Raw genomic sequence first — 18,369 nt, forward strand, 5'->3', positions numbered from 1 at the left:
TGTGTGGGAATGACGTCATCGTGGCTCGGACATTCACACAGACGAAGCCCGTGAACCCAAAGGGAAGCCAAGGTGAAGATGCAAGCCCTGTCAGAGGTGACAGCGCACCGATGGAGGGCTTCATTTTAAGTCTTTCATAATTTGCTAGTATGCATACTGACACACCATGCTATTATCCTGCAGGGGACTTTTTTTTTGAGGGGGGGGGGGGGGGGGGGTTTACTACTGCTTAAAGGGGTTGTAAAGGTTCATTTTTTATTTTCTAAATAGGTTCCTTTAAGCTAGCGAATTGTTGGTTCACTTACCTTTTCATTCGATTTCCCTTCTGAATGTTTTTTTTCTTTGTTTCCTTTGTCTGAATTTCTCACTTCCTGTTCCTCCTCAGTAAGCTGTTCTGGCTGACTAAGCCCCAGGCAAGCTTACTATGGAGAAACAGGAAGTGAGAAATTCAGACAAAGAAAAAAACATTTAGAAGGGAAATCAAAGGAAAAGGTAAGTGAACCAACAATGCACTAGCTTAAAGGAACCTATTTAAAAAATAAAAAGCAAACCTTTACAACCCTTTTAAATCATAAGGCTCTTTCAATAACACTAGGTACCTGTGTGCTGTCAAACATCCCTAATTGGGCCACATTTTTCAACTGTAATACTTATTTATATGAATAATGCAGCACTGATTTTAAAGTGATACAGGGTATATACAATACAAGCATGCCCCACCTCCTTCTGTCACCTGTCTATTAGAAAATAGCAGTACAAACTGCTTAGAACTTGTGGCTTGGATTCCTGAGATACAATTAATGAAAGTCAAACAATTACTAGCACACCCTGTTCTTTAAACCTATATTGACTTTTTGGTCATGAGATATGAAATGTGTCATTGAGCATGACCTAGCCTTTACAGTATGTGTTGTGGTCTGCTGTGAGTGTAATGTGCAGATTTAAAGTGGATTGAAAATTTAAAAGATGTTTTTACCTTTCTCTGCATTAAGTTATAAAGCTCCCCATTAACGGTTCTCTCCCCCTCACCCCAATCCCTAAATACTCACCTGACTCCTCTCGCTGTTCCAGTTGTAGCACTGCTCCTGTCTTTTCCTGGCCTCACAGGAGACACTGAAGGCAACAGAACCCATTGGTTCCTGCTGCTGTCAATCAAACTCCTGTAAAGAGGGGGGGGTGTGTGTCTGTGGACGCACACAGCCCGGTTCAGGAGTGTGCTTGCATGGGTTCACAATTTGCATCTCGTTTGCTTAGAGAGCACCTGGAGGAAGGAGGAGCAGACAGCGTCGTTATGGGACCACCAAAGAGGAGGTAAGTATAATATCTTTTTCTATTTTAACCAAAAAAAACTTTAAAGTGTATGTACTGTATGTATAGCTAAAATGTTTTTTTTTGTTTTGGATAGAGTAGGGGAGGGTCAGATGGTTTAGGAGCTACCTGTAAGTGCTGTCACCAGCCAAGCCTAGTTGTAGTTTAAAAAACTCCACCATAACCACTGCTCCCCCTTTCAGGCATCAAGAGGATTAAAGGCATACTAGTTATCAGCGGGGATCCCCATATCAGGAAATGCAGCAATAGGGTTCTTATGCAGCCCCTTTAAACTACCGCATGTTGAGCTCTCTTTAGTGTTAGTGGGAGTAGATTGACCATTTTACCATTGTATTGGGGATCCAATAACGTAGCCATCTATTTGTAGTCCTTCTCTTAATGCTCCAAATCCTAGTGTTATTGAGCAAGTATTTCAGCATAAAAGTCCCCATTCATCACAAATTGCCTGGAGCAGAGGACCCCTAATCCTTGGTGTCGCTGAGAACACTGAGCTCCACAAGATCACTCCACCCATGTAAAACTCCCAGGGTTTGGGAGGGGTGAAATGCCTTGAAGCTTAGCCAATTTCCTCCCCTTCACTGTCTGCACCCCAAACCTCTTTCTCATATTCTACCCCAAAGACAGATTGACCCAGTATACCGTGAAGGATATATAGTGTCCCTGTCCAAGTGTACTCCAACAGCATGGTGCACGGCCACATACATATTACATTTCACATGCTACTGCAGGGTAGGGATGGCCTACTGGTCAAATGTTAGCATCTAGGTACCTGCCACTGTGGTGTAGCACAGACCCTAAATTTATTGAAGACAGACAATTCCACAAGTAAGATCAGCTGGAAAGCCAGTAGTTTTGTAAAACTGCCACTGAAACCTTGGGGTAATTTTTCTGTGGACGAATGCTGCTAAAGACTTAGTTCTGGGGGAAAGGGGAATAGCCGCTCCAGGTTGGAACCCAGACAAACATCCACCATTGCAGACAATTTAGGTGCATGCAATGCACTTAGCAAAGCAGGAACAAAGATGGTCTCTGGACAGCCGCACACTGAACAAATTGTAGCCTTTATTGAACTAGTCATAGCACTAGTGTTTGTGCGAAACGCGTCAGCAGTTGGGTTTTATTTTATTTCACTTTGCTGTGACTTGTAGTGCTGTCTTTTTTTAAATAAAGGCTACAATTTGTTCAGTGTGCGGGCAGGTGAGAAAAGGGGTACATTGATGGGGCAGATGAGCAGTGGGGTTACAGTGGTGGGACAGAAGAGCAAGGGGTACAGTGGTGGGGCAGATGTGCAAGAGGTACAGCAGTGGGAGAGATGAAAAGGGGGCTCAGCGGTGGGACAGAAAAGCAGGGGGTACAGTGATGGGGCAGATGAGCAGGGGGGTTCAGTGTTAGGGCAGATGAAAAGTGGATTCAGCGGTGGGACAGATGAGAAGGGGTTACAGTGGTGGGAAAGATGAGCAGGGGGGATTCAGTGTTGGGGCACATGAGAAGGGGGTTTAGCGGTGGGACAGAAGAGCAGGGGGTACAGTGGTGGGGCAGATTTGAAAGGAGGTGTATTGGTGGGACAGATGAGCAGGGGGGCTTACAGTGGTTGTGCAGAAAAGCAGGGGGTACAGAGCTGGGGCAGATGTACAGGGGTGTACAGTGGTGGGGCAGAGTAGAAAGGAGGTACATTGGTGGGACAGATAAGCAGGGGAAACAGAGGTGGGACAAATGTGCAGGAGGTTACAGTGGTGAAACAGATTTACAGGGGGTATAGTGATCTGAGGTGTGACGGTGCAGGAATTGGCTCCATCTGGCCGCCAGGTGGGCTTTTGGTGCTGTGCCGCGGGCAGCCTTTGCCATGCTTGTCATGCGTGTGATGTTGGTGGCAGCCCCTCCTCCTGGGGCGTACTTAAGGTCACTCCGTGAGCGCAGTTCCCTTCTCCTCACAGTGGTGTCAGCAATTTCACCTCTTGGAAGCCTTTCCACTATCTCACTCCCACCCAAGGTAAACCCAGACATCACTCTAGACATGCCCTCCTTTTTTTTCAGCTTTCCTATCGCATTGGCTCATGCGACTTTACCCAGTACTCACTACAGTACACCCAGGTGGTTCATATCATCACCTTTCCCACTTTTCTAATTTTCCTACCTACCTTACACACCGCTTTCCACCCTTTCTTCAGTTTTTTCACCTTCATTCATTTTCACCATTGGTTACCTATTCACCCATTATAGGTCACACTCCCATTCCCAGTTTCTCCACCACTTTGGATACATATTGGAGAATAGGGATCTGCATTTTTCTGGGGGATCTGTTTGTGCGCCCCTGTGGTTATGGGGTACATGACCACCTCAGCTCCAGGGAAGGGCCACTTCTGCGGTCCCGGTTCTGTGCATGCTGCCGCTATCTGTTGGTACGTAAGTACTTAGGGCTGACAACCGTGGTTTGTCCTGTTGTACCTACCCTATGTTTTCACAGATACCATACAATATCCGCCCCTGAAGAAGTGTTTTTACACAGAAATGCGTCAGGCTTTAAGGATATAGCTATGTGCCTTACTAGGATATACATTTTGACATGTCATACTCTGTCATTTATTTTACTACTCTAGGCTGCCAACTGTCATGTGAATCAACCATGCCATATATTTACATATATATTTCTTATCATTTTACTATTGCTATGTGCTGACCATGTATAATATTGTCAATACAATGGTACAACTGTTGCACACATGTACAGATGTGTAAACATTTACTCATTGATATTTTTTAAATGAACTACACTATTGTCATGTATCTATATATTTTGTAATACAATAAAACTTATTTACATGAATCTACACGCGTCAACCACCTCATTTAAAGTCCCAACTTCCTGCTTTGTTTTAAGGTGCAGGAATTGGGGCTGATCTGAGGCGTGAGTGCAGGATGGTAATCTTTCACTACTACTGAAGTAGTTTACAGCATTTACTTTATAAAAAATCCTTTTCGTTTTGAAGATGACATTTTGTAGTTTTAAAATCGGCACTCTCAATTTCTTTGAAAAATTATTTTGGCACACTGTGCTTAAAAGGTTTCCTACCCCTGTCATAGACCATGGTGTCGTGTTGCCTTTCAGGTCCATGTCAACAACAGGGCATGTCCTGTACATGCTGTTAAATCTGTTCTAGACAAAATTTCCGTTACTCCTTTTTCCAGCAAAGTCCTCAAACTCCTTGCACAATTCCTAGCTAAAAAAATTGTCTCTGCCTGTTTTAACAGTAGGTGATTTCAATAATTTTCCATTCTACACTTGATAAATATGCTGCTTCCAACTGCTTTGTGTCAGACACACCTACCTCACTGGAAAAATTGAGTGAAGAACAGGTTTAAAAGACCGCTGGTGTATGCTCCATCCACGTCCCTCTAAAATGCATAATTCTGTCAAGAACTAACCTAGCTCCGAGCACATAAGAGTTATTCCCCATGCACACCCAGTGACCATAAAGGTTAGAGGCATCTCATGAACATTGCCCAACAGGGTTGACTCTTCAAACTGCATGGGAAAAATGCCAGGGGGTGTTGGAAATTGAATCTATTTTGTCTGTCCTTGATTACATCTCACCCCCCCCCCCCTCATCCAGTCCCAGTTTACCTCATTTATTCAAATGAATGGATCCACTTCTACACAGGGAATATTAGATACTTAAAACATTTTTTTTTTTAAATGTGTTCTTGCTTAGCTTGCCAATCTCCCAACTCTGCTAAGTAGTCTAAATGACTGACATTGCAGGCTACTTTAGAAATGATGTTCCTAAAATAAGTAAACATTTTTTCCAAAACCACACATATTGGGCTAAATGGAAAACTAGGCATAGATTTTTGGCTCACATTACCAATTCTTCATAAGAAAAAAACAAACAAACAATGATCACAGCTGCAACCCTTTGACGTTCTAGCAGCTTTTATCGCACCCCTTACACTCCACCATCCCCAGATGTGCAGTGCCTTGAAAAAGTATTCATAATCCTTGACATTTTCCACATTTCATCATGTTACAACCAAAATAGTAAATGTATTTTATTGGGATTTATTGTCATAGACCAACACAAATTGGCACATAATTGTAAAGTGGTAGGAAAATGATGAATGGTTTTAATTTTTTTTTTTTTTACACATAAATATCTGAAAAGTGTGGCGTGCATTTGTATTCAGCCCCCTTTACTATGATACCTCTAACTAAAATCTAGTGGAACCAATTGCCTTCAGAAGACATCTAATTAGTAAATATAGTCCACCTGTGTGCAATTTAATCTCAGTATAAATACAGCTGTTCTGTGAAGCCCTCAGAGATTTGTGAGAGAACGTTAGGGAACAAACAGCACCATGAAGGCCAAGGAACACAACAGACAGGTCAGAGATAAAGTTGTGGAGAAGTTTAATGCCGGGTTAGGTTATAAAAAAAACATCCCAAGCTTTAAATATCTCACTGAGCACTGTTCAATCCATTATCTGAAAATGAAGAGTATGGCACAACTGTAAACCTACTAAGACATGGCCATCCATCTAAACTGATGGGCCAGGCAAGGAGAGTATTAATCAGAGAAGCAGCCAAGAGGCCCATGGCAACTCTGGAGGAGCTGCAGAGATCCACAACTCAGGTAGGAGAATCTGTCCACAGGACAACTATTAGTCGTGCGCTCCACAAATCTGGTCTTTATGGAAGAGTGGCAAGAAGTAAGCCATAAGAAGCCCCATTGTGGAAACACAGCAAACATGTGGAAGAAGGTGCTCTGGTCAGATGAGATCAAAATTGAGCTTTTTGGCCTAAAAGCAAAACGCTATGTGTGGCGTAAAACTAACACTGCACATTACCCTAAACCAGTGTTTCTCAATTCCAGTCCTCAGGCCCCCCCAACAGGTCAGGTTTTCAGGATTTCCATTATTTTGCACAGGTGATTTGATCAGTTTCACTGCCTTAGTAATCACCACAGCCTTTTCATCTGAGGGAAATCCTGAAAACCTGACCTGTTGGGGGGGCCTGAGGACTGGAATTGAGAAACACTGCCCTAAACAAACCACCCCCACCAGGAAACCTTGTATTGGTCTATCACAGAATATTCCAATAAATAACATTTACGTTTTTGGTTGTAACATGACAAAATGTGGAAAATTTCAAGGGGTATGAATATGGTTTTAAGGCACTGTGTAGGGAAATGTTAAGTCTCTCACCTCATGCTGGTCAAATTGCATACACCTGGCTCTAGTTTTTCCAATAGGAAGGAGGTATTCAATGATGGCTTACCAATATAAATGTATAAACAGTAGAGAAGTGCTTCTAATTTTGCTCAAACTTTGCGTAAAGCTCTAAACTGTGGATCATTACCAATGACCACAAGGTCTGACTCTTACAGGTCAACCTCGATGTTAAAGTACAGGGGTTGGACAAAATTATGAAAACAAGTATAGTAAAAGAATGAAATCGTTACCAAATATGGTGTTTGACCACCTTTGGTGGATAATGGAATCTGATGCCACTCTTCATGCAAAAATCCAGGTCACAATCCTGCGCAATATCCTTTTGTCTCTTTCAGTCAGTTAACCACACTTATGCTTATTAGACAACGTTTTCCCTAAAACTGTATTTGCCATCATAACCTTTGCTACAGTACCTCACGACACCGCTAATAAATTGGCAACTTTAGTCACAGAGGCACCAGCTAAGCAGTCACCAACAATTTGCCCTCTTCGAAACTCAGTAAGCTCAGAGATGACTCTGTATCATTAGCAGCGCATGCCGTGAATGACGAAAGTGAGGCTTCGCACCTGTTAGTTGGTGTCGGGTTACAGTGGGAGCAAAAGAATGCTACACCACTTCCAACACGAAACATGCCATTACTTTCACACCTGAAAATCAAGTGTTTCCATAGTTTTGTGCACCCCCTGTATATGTGAATGTACTGCAACTAAATGACACTGGAATAAAAGGAAACATTATTTTTGGCTCATAATTTTATTTAATTCATTTTTCAAAATAATTGTTTATTCCTTTTTTTAAATTCATGTGACCATACAGCCTTCCACAAAAGTTCTTATTATATGTAGCAGGAGACAAGTCCTATTTAGTAAGGAGCTGTGTTGTTTGTGACCTCACACAGAGCAGGATGTACCGTTGTCCGAGCTTCTATTAGCTGCATTCGGCAAGGGTGTGGCAGGAAAGAAAGCTGCGATTGTAGGGTGATGTGTCGGGAAGGCAGACTGTGGTTGTGGAATTGAGGGCTCCAGGAAGCTTGCAACATGAAGAGGGAATTGGTATTTCCTTTCTTAGAAAGGTCCACTTTGGGACCTGGAGCCCAAGGATTTCTGAGAGATCTGGGTGGGATGAAATCCCCAGTCCTGGGTCCTGATTTTGAAAACAGCCAGCATACCGATTGGTCAGGTGTAGGGCTGCAACTAACGATTGTTTTCATAAATAATCGATTAGTTTGCCGATTATTGTTTAGATTAATCGGATAATAGCCTTAAAAAAAAAAAATAGCATTTTTAAATTTTTTGGGGCCCAATTTGTTGTTGGGCAGATTACAAAACACAAATTGCCACAAAAACACATTACATGCTTTTCTGCAGCTTCTCCATTGAAGTATATTGAACAAAAAAATAAATAAAATAGCACCGTTTTGCGTTAAAAAGTCCTTGCCCTTTCCAAATACGCAGCAGCTGAAAAAAATTAATGGATGTGAATGTGTCCCATAGGAAAACATGTAAATGAACTGTAGTGAGTTTCTGCAAAAAGCACCAAAAAACAGAGGTGTGAACCCAGGCCTGAGATGTTTAGTAACATAATGGGGTTAAAAAAATAAGTACAAAAAGAGCAAATAATCACTACTGTAAGGGGTTAATTTTTTTACTGTAGGACCGTGAAAGTAATATTTAGAGTAGCGATTTGCTTTTTTGTACTATAAAAAGGCAAATTTTTTTTTTTTTAACCCCATTGTGTTACTGTCCGGTTAATCGATTATGAAAATTGTAATCAATTTAGTTGTTTTGGCTCTAGTCATGTGTGTGCTGGGCTTGTAGTAGTAACCTGACCATAGTTCTGGGCTTCACCCCAGCAGATAAGAAGTCTGAGTACCAGGAATCAGGAGAGCTCCAAGAGGGAGCCAGTGCAGCAAGAAGCTGCTAGCTTTGTGCACCGAAGTGGTCGATGAAACGGTCTGTACGAGACAGACAAGGGCCTGGCGTGTAAGGCCAGAGCAGCAGTGCTGCAAGTGCGAGCCAAATAGGCCGACTGTCATTTTATTTATGGAAAAAGGAATGCTGTAATCCATGCGAGGGAAACCTATGTTTGTTTACCAAACTTCTTTTTAATAAAATGGGCAAACAAAGCCCTTAAAAAGAAGAACCAGTGAGTGGCGGTGTCCTTAAAGCTCTCCATTTTCACTTTCTATTGAAATTTGTGAAGATTAATGTACTTTAAAAATAAAACATAGAACAAATAAACGAATGGACATAAAGAAAAAAAATACATTTATTAAACAAAATGGAATCTAGAGTTTTGACTCATCAAAGTAGCCATCTTTTGCAGATATAACAGCTGAACACACTAGTGGCAACATAAATCAAATATTGTTCTTAAAGTTCTTACCAACACTATTGCAGATGGTCCCACAAATGTGTTGCACTTGTAGGTTGCTTTGGACAGAAAGGTAAAATCAGTTCATCTCAAACCAGCCTGATGGGGTTTAAGCCTGGAGACTGCTGGCCATTCCATTATTTGAAACCTTCTGTCTTGCTTTTCTTCAAAGGTAGTTCTGACACAACCTGGAGCTATTTTTTGGTTCATTATCTTGCAGTAGGATAGACTCTTGGCCAACTACATGTTGGGTATTGGGCAGCACAGTGGCTAAGTGTTTAGCACTCCTGCCTAGCAGCACTAGGGTCATTGGTTCAGATCCTAACCATGGCAGTAGTTGCCTGGAGTTTGTATGTTCTCCCTGTGCCTGCATGGGTTTCTTCCACACTTCAAAGACATGCTGGTAGGTTAATTAGCTACTGTCTAAATTGGCCCTCATATGAATGTGAGATAGGGACCTTACATTTTAAGCTCCTTGAGGGCAGGGAACTAATGTGAATATACACTATATATGTAGTAATGAAAAAATAATATTGCATGGTGCTGCAAAATACTGTGGTAGTTGGTTTTGGTTTAGGGTACCACTTGCTCTGTTGATTCTGGATCCAGCAAAAGTCCCCCAGACCATCTTATACTTCCTCCTCCATGTTCAACAGTTGGCAACACACATCGAGGAATTATCATTTCTCCTACTCAGTGGTGTATAAAACCCTGTATGATGAACTGAAGATCTCAAATTTTGATTAATCAGTCCATAAAACTTTCTTCCATTTTTCAGTAGTCCACCTGCGGTGCTTCATAGCCCAGGCAAGACTTTTTATTTTCCCATCTTAGCAATGGCTTTCGTCTAGCCACTCAACCTGTCTAACCTGCAGCTCAAAGTCTTCTTGCAGTTGAAACAGAGACTTGCTTTGATCAGTGTTAAGCTATGCTTGAAGCGGTTGACTCTCAGGAACTTCTTATTATTTTGTGGTTTTGGGTTTGCCACACCTCCTCCTGTCATAGTTTCTTCCAGATTCCAAGTAAATTTTGATGGCGTAGGAAACTGTACTCACTGTATACTGTGCTACTTCCTGACGTACATACTGTCCAAATATTGCTTAAGGACAGGGCTTGACAAATCACAAATGGCACAAGAAAGTGCGTCCTGGCGTCTGGGCTGCCGCCTTATTGCTTCTACCCTCCCGCAATGTATCCCAGGCCCTGCTTGCCCAGGACCGGCATAGCGGGTTCGGCCGGGTAGAGGGGGAGGAGAGCAGACACATTTCTTTTTTTTTTTAAATTGTAAAAAATGTAAGTTAAATCCCAGCCCAAAATATGCACATACAAATGTAAACACACACGTCAGGGAGCCTACGCCTGAAAACGTTGATTGCGATATCCAGGTTACATATCGGCGAGCACGCTGGAGAGCAATAGTTCTAGCACTAGAGCAATAAACTGATGACCTATAGGGGGCTTTTAAAATATGGTAATTTATTGCGTTCCTGTGCCCCCAAAATATGCAGGAATATCGTTAAAAAGGGTGTCTGCTTTCATAAAATATATAATGTTTTGGGGTTTTATGTAATCTTTGGACCGAAAATGATTTTTTAAACAGGTATGCAAAAAATGAAAAACCGAGTCTGGCAGTAAAAGGATAAGTTCACTATTGGGAACATGTTCTAGTCATAAGCTTGGTTAGTTAAACAGACAAAAAAAAAAAAGAAACTGGCTCCTAGATTCAAAGCTAATTTTTTTTTTTATCTGAAAATAAGAAATTCCTGTACCAGAAGTAGCACAGAGGTTGCCATCACAATACAAGATTCCTGGAAGTCTCTGGCTTCAATAGGTTATAAGTCAGGACTCTTGAACTGCATACGTGTTGTGGGGCAGTGATGCAGGAAATACTGCAAACATATATTTTTTTTTAGGACGGGATGTTATTTATAGGTAGCCACCATATTTTCTCATAATATAGGATTTCTTTTAAATGTAATAGGTAATCCAGTCGCCATAACTCAGCATGTCATGCTCATAAGGCAGGTATTAGAAGTACATTACCCAAGATATGAATATCTATGAAGAGCAAATAGTTGATGCAGGTGTGAACTGGAGGTGAGAAGTCGTCAGAGATCTGCTGATGGTGGTGCTCCGATTTCTGATGTCTGTTAAGGGGAATGTTATTCCAATTTAAAATAATAGGTGTACTCCTTCACACCAGATTTTAAATAACCTTTCTCACTGCATACCCAACGTTGACTTGGTTCTGCTTGGGTGAATACTGAGAATTCCTCAACATCAGATGAACCAAGAAAAACTATTTAGACGAGCAATGAAATGTAAAAATTTTCCAAAATTCTGGTTGATTTTGATTTACAAACACTAGATATCCCAAATCTTTACTAACATGCTACACTTGATCCAACCACAGCTAACACAGTACCACCCTTAAGGCCTCATGTACATTGTTGCTGGTAAACAGATGTTTAGGAGCAGTTGGGCATTTTTTTCAACTGCTCCTGAGCTCTCCTCTGTGTTATATTATCAGTACATGTACACAGGGTCGTTTCTAGGCAATTGAGTTTACAGGCTCCCTTTGGAAAGCAAAAAAATTTTGTTCAGACGCTGAGTTTAGAAGCATTTCAAGAGCCAAACGCTTCTAAACACGGTAACCCACATTTAGCCGCGTTTCGTTTACAGGTGTTTCTGGCTATTTTAATATATATATATATATATATATATATATATACAGTACAGACCAAAAGTTTGGACACACCTTCTCATTCAAAGGGTTTTCTTTATTTTTATGACTATGAAAATTGTAGATTCACACTGAAGGCATCAAAACTATGAATTAACACATGTGGAATTATACATAACGAAAAAGTGTGAAACAACTGAAAATATATTTCATATTCTAGGTTCTTCAAAGTAGCCACCTTTTGCAGCAGACACATCTCTAGAACTGTTAAGAGGAGACTGTGTGAATCAGGCCTTCATGGTAGAATATCTGCTAGGAAACCACTGCTAAAGAAAGGCAACACGCAGAAGAGACTTGTTTGGGCTAAAGAACACAAGGAATGGACATTAGACCAGTGGAAATCTGTGCTTTGGTCTGATGAGTCCAAACTTGAGATCTTTGGTTCCAACCCCAGTGTCTTTGTGCGACGCAAAAAAGGTGAACCATGCCTGGTTCCCACTGTGAAGCATTGAGGAGGAGGTGTGATGGTGTGGGGGTGCTTTGCTGGTGACACTGTTGGGGATTTATTCAAAATTGAAGGCATACTGAACCAGCATGGCTACCACAGCATCTTGCAGTGGCATGCTATTCCATCTGGTTTGCGTTTAGTTGGACCATCATTTATTTTTCAACAGGACAATGACCCCAAACACACCTCCAGGCTGTGTAAGGGCTATTTGACCAAGAAGGAGAGTGATGGGGTGCTGCGCCAGGTGACTACCTCTTGAAGCTCATCAAGAGTGTGCAAAGCAGTAATCAAAGCAAAAGGTGGCTACTTTGAAGAACCTAGAATATGAAATATATTTTCAGTTGTTTCACACTTTTTTGTTATGTATAATTCCACATGTGTTCATTCATAGTTTTGATGCCTTCAGTGTGAATCTACAATTTTTATGGTCATGAAAATAAAGAAAACTCTTTGAATGAGAAGGTGTGTCCAAACTTATGGTCTGTACTGTATATATATTTTTTAGAAATGCTTCTAAAACCTAAACGCGGCAAAATGGACATTTTAAACATGGGTTACTATCTGTCAAGTTAAATAGTTTAGGAGAGGTTATAAAAACGTCCCATGTACATGAAGCCTAATAGCAGTAGTAAACATATTTTTAAACTTGTACCTACAGGTCAGCTTATAATAAGTCTTACCTGAAAGTACTGTGAATATTTACTAAACTTGCACAGTTTAGTAGATATTCATGTGGTGCAGCTGATGATGATGTCACTTGTGCAGGAGCAGTACTCTCTGCATTCAGGGCACACTGAGTGCATGCTCAAGAGTGATTTCATTGCAACCTTGCTATTCAAACGGCTGGAGAGTGCAAACCCGAAATGAAGACTGGGCAAAGGTACATTTTCTCGGTTTAACATTTGCGGTCTATTTTCTATTGTGAATAAAATATAGGTTTATAAGATTTGAAAATCATTGCATTCGATATTTATGTAGATTTTACACAGCGTCCTGACATTTAGGAATTGGGGTTGTATTCGGTGCACATTATGGCATTAACATGCTAGGGGAGACATTACAAATAAAATGGTCAGTTTACTACATTAATGTTGTGCCACTGATACCAATACAGAAGGTGAAAAATTAAAAAAAAAAAAAAAAAAAAAATGGCTTCCTGGCTTTTTCTCCAGCTATGATGCATATATACAAACAATTTTGTGAAAATAGTGCAGCGCTGCGTATCTATAAATCTTATATAAACAAATAATTATACATTCCATAAAACAATTTCTGAAAAAAATGTATAAAAAAAAAAAATCTGTAGGTTTCCAAAGCGGTCACATCTGTGTAAAATCCTATTTAAATGGATCAAATATTCAGTGCACACCACCACCTGCTAAAATGGCTGCTCACCTCAAGTAGGAGTATAAAACTCATAGACAGATCGCTCCTTGTGTCCACCACAATCAATCCACTTTACCAAGGGTAGTAATTCCTACAGTCCCCAGACTGCACCTCTATGTGGGTAATTAACGTTTGAATTGTCTCCAAACACAACCTTCCTCCATTCGCTTTTTAATAATCAATTCCACTTATGGACATGAAACAAAAAACACAAGTACCATAGTGTTCTCTGCTTTTAAATTTATTAAAAACTCACGGTGCTTCACCTGACATCACAAATTCAACTCCTCTCCTCTAAACGCGTGTCAGCCTCTCATTGGCCTTCATCAGTAGATGGGTGGGTCAAATTAGTCTACTGATGAAGGCCAATGAGAGGCCAACACGCCTTTAGAGGGGAGGAGTCGAGTCTGATGTCAGGCGAAGCACCGTGAGTCTAGATCTGCGGTGAATGAGCTGGTGATTTGATACATGCTGTTTTTATTGTTATTTCTTGCAAGTGTAACTTTTTAGGGGGGCTTTTTTAATACATTTAGAAGCAGAGAACGCTTTGGTACTTGTGTTTTTTGTTTCATGTCCTTAACCCCTGGAAATATAAGTGGAATTGATTATTAAAAAGGAAGTGGAGGAAGGTGGTGTTTGGAGACAATTCAAACGTTGATTACCCACAGAGAGGTGCAGTCTGGGGACTGTAGGAATTACTACCATTGGTATTGATTGATCGTGGTGGACACAAGGAGTCATCTGTCTATAAGTTTTATACTCATTCTTGAGGTGAGCAAGCATTTTAGCAGGTGGTGGTGTGCACTGAATATTGGATCCATTTAAATAGGATTTTACACAGTAGTGACAGCTTTGAAAACCTACATAAATTGTTTTATGGAATGTATAATTATTTGTATAAGATTTATAGATATGCAGCGCTGTACTATTTTCACAAAATTAATATTGCAATAGGTGTGGTATATCACTATAAGTGTTCAGCAGCTGTGTAGACACTGAGAGGGGTATATTTGATTTTTTTTTTTCACGTCATTATAGGAGTAATTTATTAGCATTGTGGCACTGATTGTTTTTCTCACAATATATACAAACAGACCACCAACTGTGATTCAAATGGTCAAGAATACATTTCCAAAACACTGTGAATCAATTCTCATAAGTAATCAGTAGTTTTTCAATAAATGTAAATTTATTACCAGTAGTTGGTCATAATTATGTAACCAGTAAAGGCTGAAAAGCTACAGCACTGTGTGATAGCAATTACTGCAAATCTCTGACTCACACAGCCAAGTCACATTGATTTCCATACACTGCAAGGCCAGGGTTCAGCTGCAGTGGAACAAAGGTCATTTCTGGTCTTGCAGTAATGAGATCAAGTAATCGTCAATGCAGTGAAGGCCTTGTTATAAATATACATTACTATCAGACAGCACATGTAAACATTTAATAAAAGTGGACGCTTATATAAGAATGTCAAGTTTCACATAATTCATTTAATATGCAAATATACTTAAGATTTCTCAGTAATGGCCCCATTTATAGATATCTTCGATGTAGGCTCCATACACAGTATGCTTGTCTGCACAAAGGGCACCAATTATGGCTTAGCTCTAAAACAGAGAAGTTGTTTTTTTCTTTAATCGAAGGAATGCTTTTATAAATGCTAAATGCTTGAAATCAAAATGTTTCATCTAATACAGAAGATATTCCTGATATCTTTCTCAATGTGGATACACATTCACCAATGTACAGGTTTGCAGGTGTAAACCAGAAACAAAAAAAGGCATACTAAATGTTGACCAGAAATTGCATAATTTAACATACATCTCCAAAGAAGTCGCCACAGCTGACACAAAAAGCAAGAGAAAATGAATTGACAAACACAATCACAATCTTTTATGCCGTAAGTTAAATGCATAGTAGACAATTTTCTTTTTTTGTTATCCTTCAAATAGGGTTTTTGTAAAAATCAGGACCCCCCCCCCCCAACTTTTTCCACTTATCCAGCCCCCCCCCCAAAAAAAAATATGAATTTACGCTTTAAAAAACCTCTGCTAGTACTTCTCCCAAACACAACTGTAAGCTAGGACTCCTTTTAAAAGTGAATAAATTATGCTGTAAACCAAATAAATCTAACATTTTACAGAATGGACTCTTTACATACTGTATATATAAAAATCATTTGCAGGTTATTTACATGTCAACACAAAGCAGCTCTTGGGTGCATGAAGCAATCTTAAAGTGTACCAGTCACATTTGCAGCAGAGGTGGCCATTCTGTATGTTGAGCTTATTTATAAAGCAGGACATACATAAGCAGGCATTTCCATCTACAAGAACAGATCTGCTAATTGCCCATCCCTCACGTGTGCCAAGCACTGTATCTGGCATTATTCCTGATTAGAATCATTATTTTGCCATTACTGGACAATGTATGTGCACACAAAAGGTTGATCCTCTCTTCTGAAGGCCACAGTTTTCCATAAATTCCATGCTGCAATAATGAATCTTCTAGCAATGACAAATTTAATATCTGCCCACAGTTCATTTCTATACTTTGATTCCTTCAGGTTGAAAAAGCTCACGTCTTTTACATGTACCTTAAAGTGGTTGAAAACCCTTTTGCCTCGTACACACAATCGTTTTTTCCAACGTAATTCCGCTCAAGCTGTATTGCATATTGCAACATGTTCTCTTTCCAAGTCCGTCGGAAAAAGTCCGATGAGGCATACACCGTGTCGGAATATCTGATGAAAAAATTCCATCTGACTTTTTTCAATCGGAAATTCCGACCGCGTGTATGCGGCATTACATATACCCTTGTGAAGTAACTGGTCTCAGGTGATACACAGAGCTGAAACAAATCTTTCTACATAGGTTGTACATGTCTGTCTACAGCAGTTCTTCTCCTACATCCATTCAAAGGGCAGACTTTTAAAGCTTGTCAGAGTTCAGAAAAAAGGGGTCAGAGAGTGGATGTTGCACTTTGCAGAGCTTAGTGAGGAGAGCTTTGAGAGCCGATTGGAGTGAAGAGACAAACCCTCCTCCACACAGCACACAGTAACAGAGCTGAGTCCGTCAATCAGCTGTAGCTCCCTCCCGTGTCACCTTTTTTCTCTTGGTGTCAGAAAAACTTGTCATTAAATGATTCATGCTGATAGCAGAGGAACAATTAGTAGATAGAAAAGACACTTAGTGCTCTGGATTGAGACAAGTACACACTATAGAGGGATATACTTTAATCAGATTTCATGTCTGAGGTTTACAACCACTTTAAAGCTGACCTCTAGGCAGTTAAAAAGATCACAAACATAGCTCTTTTCTTTGCGAGAAATGTATATATTTTTATATGATATTTATGAATACATAAATAAAAAACGCTTTTATACAAGGCGCTTGTGACAGTTAGCAATGTATGCTATGCCTTCCAATAAGAAAGCATAGCAGTGCCTGCATGCTTCCCTGTGTGAATGGACTAATTAAAGCGGTCCCGTATCCGCTTGGAAGGAGGAAGAGGGGCGACATATTCAGCGGTGTGGGTAAACTGACCTCTCCAGACTCATAAGAAAAAAAAAGTTTGTAATAAAATGTAATAAAAAGCGCATATACCACTTAATACATTGGAGGAACTGTAGCCTTCAACCTTATATTCCTTGTTTAATGTATTGAAAATCTTGCTTTAATAAATAGTTTTCAATTTTAGGTAATTTGTGAAGGCAGCCATATGTGCTCATTACACATCTATTCTAGTCTATGCTTCCTGCTTAGCAATTCTGCACAGCTTCAAGACTTTCTAATTTACTTATCTAACTACAAGCAGTACTGATATGTACGTTCCTGCAGTCTACAGTGAGGGGTAAAACCCTCATAATGTTCCGAGGCTGTCAAAGCTACAAGTAACCAGAGGTAGGAGTACATAGTTAGTCAGGCTGAAAAAAGACACAAGTCCATCTAGTTCATGGGTGCTCAACCTGTGGCTCTCCAGCTGTTGCAGAACTACAATTCCCATGAGGCATTGGAAGCCGCTGACAGTTACAAGCATGACTCTCGAAGGCAGAGGCATGATGGGACTTGTAGTTCCGCAACAGCTGGAGAGCCACAGGTTGAGCACCCATGATTTCTAGTTCAACCAAAAAAGTACTTGGTTGCAACCGAGATGGACTCGAGGGAGAAGTTCCTGAAAAGGTGGCTCTACTGGCACGAGCTTATCTACTCTGCCTGGTACGCCTCACTAGTATATTAAAACCCATCCATATTTTTGGCGGAGGAGTTGAGCTGCTCTCCCCCCCCCCCCCCCCCCATTTTCAATTCCTCCTTTTCTCCACCCACTTTGCCCCCCCTTTCAATCTCCTTTAAAATTGTCTAAAACCAATAACAAAGGGCCAAATTCACAAAAGAGATACGACGGCGTATCTCCTGATACGCCGTCGTATCTCTGTGATCCGCCCGTCCTAACTATGCGGCTGATTCATAGAATCAGTTACGCATAGATAGCCCTAAGATCCGACAGGTGTAATTGACTTACACCATCGGATCTTAGGATGCAATTCTAGGCCGGCCGCTAGGTGGCGAGGCCATTGCGGTCAACGTAGAATATGCAAATGACTAGTTACGGCGATTCACGAACGTCCGCGATGCCAGTCGATCTAAATTTACGTAGTTTCCGTAGCGATACACGTCGTAAAGTTAGGGCTGCCTCCTAGGTGGTCTAAGCAATGTTAAGTATGGCCGTCGTTCCTGCGTCGAAATTTTAAAAATCACGTCGTTTGCGCAAGTCGTCCGTGAATGGCGCTGGACGCCATTTACGTTAACGTCAAACCAATGACGTCCGTGCGACGTCATTTAGCGCAATGCACGTTGGGTA

This window comes from Rana temporaria, chromosome 4 (genome assembly GCF_905171775.1).
Source record: "Rana temporaria chromosome 4, aRanTem1.1, whole genome shotgun sequence".
Classification (NCBI taxonomy): domain Eukaryota; kingdom Metazoa; phylum Chordata; class Amphibia; order Anura; family Ranidae; genus Rana; species Rana temporaria.